This window comes from Delphinapterus leucas, chromosome 2, assembly GCF_059928025.1.
Source record: "Delphinapterus leucas isolate spDelLeu-1000000601 "Yukka" chromosome 2, BTC_Dleu_Yukka2, whole genome shotgun sequence".
NCBI classification, from domain to species: domain Eukaryota; kingdom Metazoa; phylum Chordata; class Mammalia; order Artiodactyla; family Monodontidae; genus Delphinapterus; species Delphinapterus leucas.
This window is the reverse complement of record NC_143130.1, coordinates 172,680,400-172,694,471: the sequence shown is the minus strand read 5'-3', so window position 1 is coordinate 172,694,471 and position 14,072 is coordinate 172,680,400.

The following is a 14,072-nucleotide window of genomic DNA, read 5'->3' as shown; positions in this document are numbered from 1 at the left end:
AGCAAGGGGCTATCTCAACACCCACTTTGACATCTAATATCTTTTATATCTTGATGCTTCAGTCAAAGTTATTAGACATCCTATTATATAATTTCTGTGCAGCTCTAGAGGAAAGTTGGAAATGGAAATTGACTTTAAGATAGCTTGAAAAGCTAAGATAACTTAGAAAGGATCAGAGTGAGTGATGGATACTTAAAAGGTCTGCTCATGGGATTGAGGGCAAGGGTACCTCATCCCCAAGTCTCTGTTTTCTTACCAAGATGCCTTCAAAAGCACGTCATGGGTGTGTGATTGAGATTGAACCATGCAGTGATTTGCACAGAGCCATAGCAGGTCCTGGATAATAACGGTGAATCACTGTGCTTGGTTGCTCACACCTATGAAAACTCATTCAATTCCCACAAAAATCCTCTGTAGCAGGCTCTGTTGTTAACACTCCCGTTTCACAAGGGTGATCATTAAAGCACAAAGAGGTTGAGTAACTTGCCAAGGTCTTCTGGTTAGTAAGTAGTAAAGACAGGATTTGAACCTAGAGAGGTGAACTCTAAGACCTTGGTCTTAACCGCAGTGCCATACAATCTCTTGGTAAGTTATAGCTCCTTTGCCCCTGTCCCTTGCATTGAATTCAGCTGGCTTTTCCCCAGCCTTCTCTCCCATGTTGTCCACACCTAGTTCCATCTTCACTGTAGTTTGACAAGTTACACAGCCCTGTGAGGTCGATTGTGCTAAAAAATTTGGAGTTATAGCCTATGGATGGACGTTTGGAAGAGTTTGCACAAATCTGGGTTTTGGAAAAAATCCAGTTCTTTACATAGGTGACAGTCTGCATGCCAGATTTATGAAGCCGATATATATTCTCCATTTGGACAAGGATTCTCAGGGAATAAAGGATTCTCAGCCTAGCTGCTGGCTGTTAACAAAGAAAACAAATATATCACATTACTTGCCAGGAAAGAGTGTCACGCTTCCAAGTGACATCAGGAAAACGGGTTGTGTCTTTTTCCCACCAGCTGGTAACCACACCTTCTACAGAGGCAGCCAGCCTGTAGCCCAAAGCAGCCTGTAAGGTAGGAGCTGTGCCAGGTGTGACCTTTCCACCTGTGTCATTAGGGAGGCAGGCAGTTCTCATCTGGTCATGCTACCTCCTCGGAGTATGACTCTGGGCTAGTTACTTCCCCTGCTTGAGCCTGTCTTCCCAATTGTAAAACAGAGCGAGGAGTGAACTAGAGGATGCCAAAGGTCCCCCTTGCTATGTATGATTATAAATTCATGGGTCCCTGCATACTACACAGTGAGGGGTTTGGATGCTGTGGAAGATCCATAGGACACCAAGCAAGATGGAAATCAGCATTTTGTAATCAGATGTGTTAAGTAAAGGATGGTCGGGAGGGAAGGTAATGTTCAGGTTCTCAGGCTCTCAGAATAGGTTTATATCTTTTCTTGCTCCTATCCTGGTGTACACAGACCCTGACAGAGTGTGAGAGGAGATTCTGGGCCGGTGTCTTGGGTTGAGCCCTTTTGATTGCTAGTAACAACTAACAACGAATTTTTTTTTTTTCAGTTCCAAGGACCACAGCCCAGGAAGGGAAGTGATGCACCTGGGCCTGAGGGACTCCTACTCATCTTTGTGTCTTATTGGATGTAGGCTTCAGTCTCTTGGACCAGTTTCCTCTCATAGCCAGAAATCAAATGAGCAATGTAGGGCAGTGGTTAAGCATGTCAATCTGCTTGGGCTTAAATTGAAGCTCTTCTACTTATTAGCTCTGTCCCATTAGCAGATCTGTCAACCTCTCCAAGCCTCAGCGTTCCCAACCGTAAGATGTGGATATCGGAAACTACCCCATAAAGTGTTGCAAATACTATTGAGTGTTCAGTAAATGTTAGCTATTATGATAATCATGATGATGCCGTCACAGCCTTGCCGTTCAAGGGGCGATACTCTTCCTAATCTTTAGTCTAATTGTCGGTTCTGGTGATTATCCCTGGACCATTCAATGCTGGCCATGTGGGAAATTACTATGATTGACTCACCATGAGCCAATCAAGAGTAAGGGGGAGTACAGAGAGGTAGGATCTGGAAGAAGATGACAGCTCCTTTCTAGAATCACCTCAACTAAGAGAAAATCACCGTGCAGAAGAATGAGTTCTGTTTTAGCAAACAAGATTGTAGATGGCCAAGATCCAGTAGCAGATTCCCCCCCCCCCCACTAACTAACAAAGCCAACATTTCAGGGCCTCTCAGAGCTGAACATGATTTTTACAAGGCCCTGGGTGGGTCACTGGCAACATGTTCACAGGGTCATATGTTTTGGTCAAAGTAAAATATTTTAACCACAGTTGGTTAATATTGCTGTCTCTTTCCAATCTGATTTCCCCTCCATCACACCTTCCTCTGTGTCAGGTGACACTGGAGTGGTAACATCTGCATCTGGCTAAAGGGACATCGAGTTGGGGACACATTTATTTTTAGTTTTGTGGAATGAATTTATGTCATTCGGTGACTTTCATATAGAGTCAAGCTGTTGCTAGCTCACCCAGTGCAGGAAGACCTTCCAGGAAAATTGTCACTCATTTAACTGACTTAACTGGCATTAAGACCAAAAGTACAAGGCCAGAGATGGATTCTTAACATGAATATGATCTGTGGCACCTACCACCAGAAATATGTGGTCAACAGACGAGGAGAAATAAGGTTTGAAATATACAAGGAAGAAGCTTACCTGGAAAATTTCTGATGCCTTCAAGCTTCCAGAGTCTCATAGTTGGATGGTTTTAAGCATACATGACAACTTGGATTTTAGAGCAGGAGTAAGGAGAATGTCTGCACATTATAAAACTGCTTAAGTCTTACACCGTGGGTGACACCTTAAAGAGCCTAGCAAATATTTTGGAGACTCAGAAGACACAAGATGCAAAAACTTTATTCTAAATGTGGGCGTTTAGTTGGCATTTAAAAATTTCATTTCCCTGATGATTAATGACATTTTTATATGATTATGGGTCATTTGTACATTTTCCTTTGTGAAATTTCTGTTCAAGTCTTTTGCTCATTTAAAAGAATTGGGTTGTCTTTCTTTTTATTATTGAGCTGCATAAGATCTTTGTGTATTCTAATTATAAGTCCTTTATCAGATAAATGTATCATGAATATTTTCTTCCAGCCTGTGTCGATTTTTCTAATGGTGTCTTTTGATGAATAAAAGTTTGAAATTTTATGAAGTCTAATTTATCACTTTACTGTTTTTTAATGAGTGCTTTGTGTGTCCCATCGAGGAAATCTTCACTTATCCCAAGGTTGAGATATTCCCTTGTGTATTCTTTAGGCAACTTTATAGGTTTAGCTTTTACATTGGTCTTTGACTCATGTCAAATTAATTTTGTATAATTTGTATGAGACAGGGAGTAAAGGTTCAGATTTTCCCCCCACATGGATATTCAATTAATTGAGCACTATTTGTTGAAAAGATTTTAATTTCCCCATTAAATTGCACTAGAACTTTTGTAAATAATCAATTGCCCTATTAGGTACGGGTTTATTCCTGACTTCTCTATGCTGTTCCATTCATCCCTCTGTTGCTCTTTACACCAAATACAACAACATTTTGGTAATAGTAGCTTCAGAGAGAGTCTTGAAATTAAGTGAGGGGCTTCCCTGGTGGCGCAGTTGTTGAGAGCCCGCCTGCCGATGCAGGGGACACGGGTTTGTGCCCCGGTCCGGGAAGATCCCACATGCTACGGAGCGGCTGGGCCCGTGAGCCTGCTCGTCCGGAGCCTGTGCTCCGCAACGGGAGAGGCCACAACAGTGAGAGGCCCGCGTACCGCAAAAAAAAAAAAAGAAATTAAGTGATGTAAATCCTCAAACTTTGTTCTTCTTTTAAGACACTATTTTGGGTTTGTTTGGGTTTTTTTGTATTTTATTTATTTATTTATAATTTAATTTTATTTTTTTATACAGCAGATTCTTATTAATCAATTTTATACATATCAAGTGTATACATGTCAGTCCCAATCTCCCAATTAATCACCCCACCACCCCCACCACCCCGCCACTTTCCCCCCTTGGTGTCCATACATTTGTTCTCTACATCTGTGTCTCAATTTCTGCCCTGCAGGGCGGTTCATCTGTACCATTTTTCTAGGTTCCACATATACGCGTTAATATACGAGAGTTGTTTCTCTCTTTCTGACTTACTTCACTCTGTATGACACTCCCTAGATCCATCCACATCTCTACAAATGACCCAATTTCGTTCCTTTTTATGGCTGAGTACTATTCCATTGTATATATGTACCACATCTTCTTTATCCATTCGTCTGTCGATGGGCATTTAGGTGCTTCCATGACCTGGCTACTGTAAATAGTGCTGCAGTGAACATTGGGGTGCATGTGTCTTTTTGAATTGTGGTTTTCTCAGGGTATATGCCCAGTAGTGGGATTGCTGGATCATACGGTAATTCTGTTTTTAGTTTTTTAAGAAACCTCCATACTGTTCTCCATAGTGGCTGTATCAATTTACATTCCCACCAACAGTGCCAGAGGGTCCCCTTTTCTCCACACCCTCTCCAGCATTTGTGGTTTGTAGATTTTCTGATGATGGCCATTCTAACTCATGTGAGGTGATACCTCATGGAAGTTTTGATTTGCATTTCTCTAATAATTAGTGATGCTGAGCAGCTTTTCATGTGCTTCTTGGCCATCTGTATGTCTTCTTTGGAGAAATGTCTATTTAGGTCTTCTGCCCATTTTGGGATTGGGTTGTTTGTTTTTTTAATATTGAGCTGCATGAGCTGTTTATATATTTTGGAGATTAATCCTTTGTCCGTTGATTCATTTGCAAATATTTTCTCCCACTCTGAGGGTTGTCTTTTGGTCTTGTTTATGGTTTCCTTTGCTGTGCAAAAGCTTTGAAGTTTCATTAGGTCCCATTTGTTTATTTTTGTTTTTATTTCCATTTCTCTAGGAGGTGGATCAAAAAGGATCTTACTGTGATTGCTGGGCATTTTTCTTTTATAGTTTCTATGGCCTTGTTTTCAAGTTTAGTGATCTTATGTATGTCCAAACTGCTGTAAACCCTATCCAGTGAATTTTTTTTATTTTAGAAATTGCATTTTTCAATTGGCTGTTTTATATAACTTCTACTTCTCTACTGAGATGCCTCATCTGTTCACTCATTACTTCCATCTTTTCCTTTAAATTCTGAAACATATTTACATAACACCTATTTTGAAGACTTTTTCTGCTAATTCCAAAATCTCTGTTATCTCTGGGACTGTTTCTTTGGGGGGTTATATTTTCTTGTTTTGTATTTGTAGCAATCTTTTATTGTATATTGGAAATTGTGAATGCTACATTGTTGGGAGTCTAAATTTCATTGTAACACCATATTTATTTATTCGTTTATTTATTTAATTGATGCACCTTTATAGGGTGTTATGTTTTGTTCTATCTGGCAGTTAAGTTACTGGCAGACCAGCATGATTTGTTTTTGTAGGCTTGTTTTTAAGCTTTGTTTGGGGGTTAGAGCAGTCTAACCCTATGGCATGAGTTTCTGGCCCTCAGTGGAATGCCTGGTATATTTAGTAAAGTCTCTCTACTCTGGGTAATTGGAATTCCTATATATCCCAGCTATGTTTGACATACAGAGTTTCTGTTCAGCTCACAAACTCCCAGTAGTTGCCAGACCCTCCGTCAGGTAGCAGAGAGTCTCACCCTTCCCATTTATGGCATATTACCTGGCAAAGACTAAAGGGGACCCTTATACAGATTTCTGGGTCTCCTTCCCTGGGCAATTCCCCTTTCTCCAAATGCTGTACTGCATAATACATGTATCTCAGCTTTCCCAAATTCTGGTTTCTGCCTCTTCAGCTCAGTGAGACTACTATACTCTGCTTAGGCTCTTCCTCCCATATTATTATCCAGATAATTCCTACAGGCAGAAAACCAGAAAGATCTTGGGGCTCATCTCATGTGTTTCCCTTCTCTAAGCATCAAAGTCCTGTGTGCCTGTTGGCCAGTAATGTTGAAAACAGTGGCTTCATATAGTTTGTCTATATTTTAGTTGTTTCCGGTAAGGATGATCTGGTATAAGTTACTCCATCATGGTCAGACGTAGAAGTCTGCTCAGATGTTTAAAATCCAGTAATTTGTTGTGATGTTTTTGATCATTATAAGTAAAGGTTCACTTTAGTATCTAATTTTGCATTTGTAATTTTGTATTCTTTTTCTTAAGGAGGGCCCCAAATTGTAGAAACTGTAGACTCCACAAAACTGAATCTGTCTTTTTAGAAGACTATCTTCTTGAATGAAAATAAAAGTTTATTGCACAAGCCGAAAAGAGCTCCACAGAAACCCAAGGGGAGGAATGGGGGCACTGCCAAGTTCAGGAAAACTCAAACTTGGAAGTGTCAGAAATACAAGTTTCTCCCTGTCATAGTATTTTCACCTCACTTTGCCTGTATTAGTCAGCTATGGCTGAAAAACAGCCATAGAATCTCAGTGGTAGACAACAATAACAATTTCTTTCTCATTCACACGTCTTCAGGTTGACAAGTGGCTCAGGCTGCAGGTGTGTGTTGGCTGGGGAAACTCTGATCCTGATGGCTCACTTTGAGACTCAGGTGGCAGTGGTGGCAGACACCCAGAACATACTCTCTCATGGTTCTGTTAGAAGCTCAACAGGGAAAACCCAAACGCAGAAGTACAGAACCCAAGTGCAGAATCCAAAGGCAGAGTGTGATGCTACTCTATCATGTTCACTAGCTTTCCTTTAGCCAAAACAACTTATGTAGCCAAACCTAAAGTAAAGGCTGGGGAATTAACCATGGGAGGTGGGAAGAGGGAGGAGAATATATGTTACTATTACTGTATAGGAATAAAAAAATTAGAATCAATTATTCAAGCTACCACACTGTCCATATACTTCATTTGCTTCTTCTGCTTACTGTACTCCAAGCCTTCAGCCATCTGTACATCATGAAAGCTGTCAATATATTTATCCTTCTGACCTAGATCCCTGCTGGAAACTTCTACTTATATAGCTTAGAAATGGGATTGGCCCAGTTCATCTTTTTGAGCCAGGTTACATATATTGTGGTCCTTGGCCTGTCAATGGAATGGCCACCCTTGGGTCAATCATCTATCCCTGGACAAACGGTGGCTAGCTCTGAGCTAAGAAGAGTCTGGCACTGTTTTCCTGCAGCGTACTAATTGTGAGGCAGCCTCAGCTAGAAGGGGAATTTTGGAATGGATGGTACCATGACTGGTATATCTTGTGCTAGGGAGCAATACTGGGCAAATCATAAGAACTTCTGCAGTAGTTTTTGCCTCAAAGATTCTTCCACGTGGCAGGAAGCATGAGAAGTGGTGGGAGCTGATGGTGGTTGAAGGATAGTGGTGGAGGATACAGCAAATGAAGGAGTGTATTGACCCCTTCTAGGAAGGCTGGGCATAAGGTAACAGATGGAGGCAAAGTGCTATTGAAAATATCTACTCATCTGTATGGCATAAGAACTAGCTAATGAGACTGGGATTCCAACCAATAAGAACAGGTGTCAGCCCTGACAGCGAGTACATCCATGCTGGTGTCTACCAGCTAAAGACCAGCTCTGGAAGGAGGAGAGGAAACAGGAGGGAAGATCTAGAATGAGACTCCCAAATCACCTTGCATCCCAATTATTGGAGACATAGTTAGGATTATATGAAGTATAATGGAAGTATTCTAAACTTAAGGAGGAATAATAAGTCTTGGTGTGTTACAATCCATCCCTGGAGATTCTATTCAGATATCATTGCCTCTAAGAAAAATGTGCTCAGACAAGTAATTTGTCTCAAGGCCATACAACTAGTAAGTAACAGAACTCTTCAACTCCTTACACTTTCCAATGCCAGATCACTTCGCAAAGGGGGTCTAGAATGTCATGTTAGAAGAGATGGTTACTAAGGCTGACTTCAAAGGAACTGAGTGGAGCCCTTTACTCTTTTGTCTTGGTGAAATAAGGAAAATAACTTCTACTCAGTAAGCACATTCTATATGCCAAGCACCGTGCTAGGCACTGGACACGCGTGGTCTGTAAACCTTACCGAATCTTTGCAAGGTAGCATCCTATTTTATAGATAAGAAAATTGAGGCTCACAGAACTGATGTACCTCAGAAATACAAATGCCATCTACTGTAGGAGAGTAGCAGAGACAAAGAACTTCATGGTGACCTCTTCAGCAGCCGTGACTACGGCTCTGTCTTCTGGAAAAGCAAAGACCCAGCAGAGGGGACAGGAGAACTGGCTTGGGGATTCAGGAAGGATGTACTCATTCCTGATTGAGACTGATGTCTGGTCTCCAGCTGCTGCATCCATTCCACAGAGATTCTTCTGAGGATCACCTGGCATGCAGGGGGTTAAAATACACGGCAAGTTCTGTCTACATGGAGGACTTAAAACATTTCCCGTGCTGTCACACTCTTCACAACACACACACACACACACACACACACCTTTGTCTTCCTAATAATTATTTCTCTTTTCATTTTCTTTGTGAGTAGACAACAGAGCTAAAATTTCAAATTACTGATGAAGTAATTGAACTTGTGCTCAAATTGTGCTCAGATTTTAATATGGAGTTACTTCCAAGTTCCTAATATTTAGTTTTTCAATTAAATAGACCTTTGCCATCCTCCCACGTGAAGCTACACACAATTTCGTCAGTGAAAGGATTCTGAAACACCACTGAATCTGATTCTTTTATCCTTATTATTATTCCTTAGTGGAAAAAAGATTTTAAACACACACCTTTTAATTGCTCTTATTAATAGCTAATAGAAGCTTACTTTCCTTACTTCCCAAAATGCTATTACATAAAAATGTAATGTACACACCTACACTGAGAGACCAGATTTAATAAATTCATGACATGAAAATGAAATATTCATTCAGAAATATTGAGGGTCTGGTCCAAGATCAATAGTCAATCGGTGGCAGAGTTGGGGCTTGAACACGGATTTTCTGGCTTTGAGCCCCATCCCCATTTCTGGATGATATCCTCGTCCTCAAAAAAAGCGAGATGGTGGTCCCTGGTGAGGAGGGAGTGGTGGACTTTGTGCACACACTTATTGCTCAAATACCCACAGGCAATGGGATCACCCACCGACTTTTCTGGGGGAAAGTGTGGGAAGAAAGAACTACCGCCCAACTCGGGTGGCCAAGCCAACATCAAACCAGAATATTGCATTGAAGCTGAGTTCACGTCTCTTTAATACAGAGGCAGAATCTTTAGAGCTTTAGAACCCAAAGTTCTGCAGCAGAGTCTTCAGAACTAAAAACACTAAAGTGGACTCTTTAGAACAGAAAACAAGCTACCAAGGAAAAAACATGGCCAACGTTGTCAGGTAATGACCTCAGAGGCTGGGACAATAGGGACTCAGCTGGCAAGAAGGTGATACAACCAGGGGAAGGACAAGCGCATTGGGGCGTGTTGCCCGATTCCTGTTCAGAATTATAAATACGAGTCTCTGGGAACTGATCAAGGGGTTAGCTAAGCTAACATGTATGAACACTCCAGTGGAACCTACAAGCTTATTCTGGAATATACAAGTTTGTGAGGAAATGTCTGAAGTCCACCTTTTCTGGGCTGGAGGTCCCAGAGGTTCAGTGACCTGTAGGCATCTCAGCAGCTTTAATTTGTGGCTGGTCCACACCAGTGGATCATCAGTCTGTGCTTTTGGCCTTTCATGATAGAAGCGTCTTCCTGATTAAGAGAAAGATGTCAGCTTGCAGGTCAGGGAGATTCGAGGAGCAACCTTTGCATCTTGGCAGAATTCAGGCTGGCTCACCTCTGCTTGATCTAACTTTGATTCTTTTAAGTCCCAATGAGACAGATACTAGTGAAAAACATTGTCCTTTTATTGCTTACTAGCTACAGTGCTTAGAACTATTCAGCTGTTACTCTTTGGCTTCCTGCCCTTGGCTGGGGGTGAGACACTTTGACTCTCTGAACAGGACTTTGGGTTGTGCTATCCTGCAGTGATTAGGGGCAGGTGACAGAGTTGAACATCTAGGCTTTGGAGCCAAGTCTCTGCATACCTGGCAGGCTGCTGTCCAAGATAGGGAGAGGTGTGTTAATCGTTTATTACCCTGCCGTAGAGACATCCGATCATGACTCTTACCTCATTCTGATTCCCCATTATTGTCTAATAGAAATAGAGTAAATAAGCACATCTCTTAACAAAGAATCTTGTAGTGAAAAATTATATATTATGTGATCTTATTTCTCGTGGCAGCATGTAGCCCTTCTGTGAAAAGTATACACAGTTTTGTATAACTTGTTTACAAACAACAGAAAATATTAAGTCTGTTCATTCCATCTGCTTCCCACGAGAGGAAAGAATCATTATGTAATGATGTCAGAGGGTATTCCAGCCCCCAAGGGGATATTTCTGGAGGCGCCTCATATAGAAATCCTTCCTTTAGGGGATGGGCACCAGAGGGTCTTCTAGGGGAGTCTCTCAGAAGAAAAAGCAAGAATCTGGCCTCTGGAACTTTCTCTTCCTAATGTGTGTCGTTATAATAGCCAGTCTGGGCTCCCAAAGCAGCTATTAGGAAAGTGCTTAGATGGCCAATGAGATTGTTTCTATTACAAACAGTGAAACATGGAGATGGGTGGGCTTTCTGGTGTTCTTCAGGCCATTGATGGAAAAAGAGAGCCCTAAGTCTAGGCATGGGTGATGGCAACAGCGAGGGAAAGGAAGCAAGCTGGGGTTTAGAGGAGAGAGAGAGGGAGGAAAGAACGGAGGGAGGGGAAGAGGGAGAGAGAGAGAGAAGGAGAGTGAGAGGGGAATGTGGGAGAGAAAGAGACAGATAGAGAGACAGACAAGAATTGTTCCTATATTAGATATACATAGGTGTTTGTTAGAAGGAATATGAAAGAAAGTTTTGGCCCAGCGTTTCTTTAGTAAATGGTACCCATACGCAGTGTGTGACGCATGAAGTGAACTGTTGATAAGATCTATAACTTCAGTGTTTCTACAGCCTACTTTCCCCTGCACTGAGCGCAGAGTTCTAATAGCGAGCAGATGTGCCAGCCTATCCGCCTGTGATTTTGCCACCCAGCCATGTGCACGGCTTTCTGCTGGGAGCTGTATCGGCCTTCCCTCAGTTGACTTTCATAATGACCTGTGAGGCAGATGTTACGATCAGCTTTTTATAGATAAAGAAACACAGGTGAATAAAGACGAAGTGACCTGTACAAGACCAGCACAGCCACCAGAATCCCAGGGGCTCAGAATCAGGTCCGAGCCCAGGTGGTCATCCTGGGTTCACCTGGATCAACATCTCCAAACATGCCTGATCATCTGGGAGACTCATTAAAAAGACCCCAGGCCAGGCTCCACTCCAGAGCTATTAACCAGAGATCTGGGGGAGAGGCCTGAGAATATGCATTCTTTAAAAAGTATCCAGGTGATCCCCACCTTCATTTTAGTTTGGGAAACAATGACTTATGGGGATACCACCTCAGACCACTCTAAGGGGTGCTGGGGAAGGTAAGGGCAATGCTTGGGATTTTTTTTTTTTTGAAGTATAGTTGATTTACAATGGTATGTTACTTTCTGCTCTACAGCAGAGTGAATCAGTTATACATATGCATATAGCCACTCTTTTTTAGACTATTTTCCCATATAGGTCATTACAGAGTACTGAGTAGAGTTCCCTGTGCTATACGGTAGGTCCTTATTAGTAATCTGTTTTATATACTGTAGCACATATATGTCAATCCCAATCTCCCAATTTATCCCTCCCCCCATGGTAAGCATAAGTTTGTTTTCTACATCTGTGACTCTACTTGTTTTGTAAATAAGTGCATTTGTACCATTTTTTTAGATTCCACATATAATGCTTGGGGTATTTTAAAGAGCAAGGCTGAGTAGTTCGTAGAAAACACTGACAACCACCTAAAAACCACCAACAGTGAGAGAATGGGGAAATACGTGATGGTACATCTAAACAACAGAATACCAAACGGCCCTTACAAGTGGTTTGTCTAAATAGATTGATGAATATAGGCGCATATTCACAATTGTTAATGAAAAAATATATGGGGGCAACGTTTGCAGCATGGCATCATTTGTGTGAATTTTAATATTTAATATTTTTTTAAATATTTATTTCCCCTACTGTTTATAGGGAAATGTCTGAATGGCCATCTAGAATGTTTTTGGATCTAGCAAGTAACAGAAATGAGGGAAGCTGTCCACTGTCACAGGGAACGTGGGGACAGTGACCTAAAGAGTGGCCCTACCTAAAGGCAATCGAATTTTAAAACTCCAAGGAAAATGGTCTCACCAAACAGATATGCAGGCCACCTCGTTTATAATTTCTATGCTAAACACTAGCAGCGGTTGCCTCTAGGTGGTGGTATTTGAGGATTCTTAATTCTACAGAACTTAATTATTTTAATTCTGTGGAATTTTTTCACTGCAATTTTTTCAACTGTAACTATGCCTGTGTGATTTATGAAAAAAGTAAGAAAGGAAGAGTAGTTCTGAGTTGCTTGTCCATCAGTCCCCTTTTGTTGTTGGCATAAAAGGCCTCTCTCCAGCCCCCTTGCAGGAGAGGGCACCTCAAAGCTGTGCTCTTTGGGGTTAGGTTGTCACATTTCTGAGGACGAGGCAGGGGCAGAGCCCCGGATCCTCTGAGAGGCCATTTGCTTTGCATAGAAATCCCAGAACAAGCAATGGGAAAGGTCTTGTGGTCCAACACCCAATAACCAGCAGCCCTTTTCATGAAAATAAATCTCTGTGCATTTTCCTTTCCGAGGCTACCTTTGAGACCCCTGGACTACAGAGCTATGTGACTTTTGGACTTGATCTTTTCTGGGCCTCAGTTGGTTATTGGTTACTAAAAAGAAAAGAAAAAAAGAAAAAAAACATAGAAAAAGGGTCTCTCTGTCCTGTCCTCACCCCAACCTATAGAATCACAGGGGCCTCAAGCCCCTCTTCTGCCTTCCCACAGTCCGGGTCCCTCACACTGAACTTCAAAGTCTTTGAGGCATCCTGTCCCCAGCCCCCTGAAACTCAGGCCCCCTGGAGATCTTTATTTCGGGGTTTAAGTGTCATTCTTTGGCTGTCAAGGTGAAGGCAGCAACTTCTGGAGCCGCTGACGTCATGGTCCCCAGGCCTTTGCTACGTCAACTCACCTTTCCAGGCCACGCTTTTTCCATCAGTGAAATGGGGTTAAAATACCTACCTGATGGGATTGGGGACTATTAGCACCCCTCATTGATAGATGAGGAAAACCGAGGCTCACAGAGCTGGTGTGAATCGCCTGCCATCACCTAGATCACATGAGGCAGAGATGGGATTCAAGCCCAGGCTGTTTCTGGCCATCGGCAAGCACCTTGCAGCCCCAAACCACCAGGGCACACTGCCATGCGTGCCTGGCTCTCCCCTGCCAGAGCCTGGGCTTTGAGTCGCTTTCTGGGGTAGAAGTTAAAGGCAACAATTCAGCCACACCGACCAGGCCAGCTGCCTTGTGACGAAGGAGAGGCAGGCGTGGTGGGACGCTGTGTGCTGGGACTAGCCAGACGGCTCCAGCAGGGCTCAGACCCACAGTCTGGACCACACAAGGTACAGACGACACACAGATGCGGAGCCAGGTCTAATTCTACTGGTTTCCAGGTGTGCGACCTTGGAAAATTCAATTAGCTGTTTTGAGCCCCTTTCTCTTTATCTTGTCATCTGGGGGTAGGCGTGCATACCCCACGGTGTTGATGTGAGGGTCCCGTATGCTGGCTGGGAAGTATACAGCCCTCGTGTCATTTAGGTCGTTGCTATTGGTGCCAAGGCTGGGCTCGGCGTGCTTAGACACTCAAGATCCAGGGCCACGGGCTGCTTTCCTGTCACATCCCCTCAAGATGCCTTGGGATCCTGGGGGAAGCTGCGAGTTCGCCCAGTGCGTGTTCTCGGGCTTTCCTAAATCAGAACAGAAATGAAGGCCTCTCTCTGCAAGAGAACAGTGCTGCCACTTTGGTTGGCAGCCACTGAACGGGCAGCTTTATTTCTAGGCTGTGGATTAGGACAATCTAG